Source organism: Myotis davidii, unplaced genomic scaffold, assembly GCF_000327345.1.
Source record: "Myotis davidii unplaced genomic scaffold, ASM32734v1 scaffold874, whole genome shotgun sequence".
NCBI lineage: Eukaryota > Metazoa > Chordata > Mammalia > Chiroptera > Vespertilionidae > Myotis > Myotis davidii.
The window spans coordinates 17,916-18,520 of NW_006285611.1; positions in this window are offsets into that span (position 1 = coordinate 17,916).

Genomic DNA, 605 nt, shown 5'->3' on the forward strand with positions numbered 1-605 from the left:
TGGCTGACCTGTGACTGAAGCTCCCAACCTCTCCTTTTTTCCTTTTTTTTAAATTCTGGGATTTATTTACCTTCTATGGCTGTCACTGGAACTGAGAGCCAGCTTTAGCTCTGAGGCTCGGCTCCAGCTCTGAGACTTCGGCTGCTGAAAGCAGGGATCTGGGTTTGTTTGGATTCTATACTTGAAACTCTGTTGCAACTCCAGCTCGGCCAGCTGGCTGAAAGCATGGGACTTGTTTAGCTTCTATACTTGCAACATTGTTTCTTAGAGTGCAAGCTCAGAGCCCAGCAGCGGCAGGCGGGAAACCTTGGCTTCCTCCATCACTGGAGCAAGGAAGCCTCCTGTTCGCTTCAGCTGCCTGGCTGCCAGCCGCCATCTTGGTTGGCAGTTAATTTGCATATTGCCCTGATTATCCAATGGACACTGACTCTGAGTTTAGCTCTACTGAAGCCCCGGCTATGCTTCTTTTATGACTGGACTAAGGGATATGCTTTGGAAACCCAGTAGTAAAATTCCACAGAAAAAAAGCTTTCCACTGAACTTCATCCTCCTGTGGAGGCCTTCAGAAATGCTTATTTTAGCAGTACCAAGAACCTGCTTCTGTA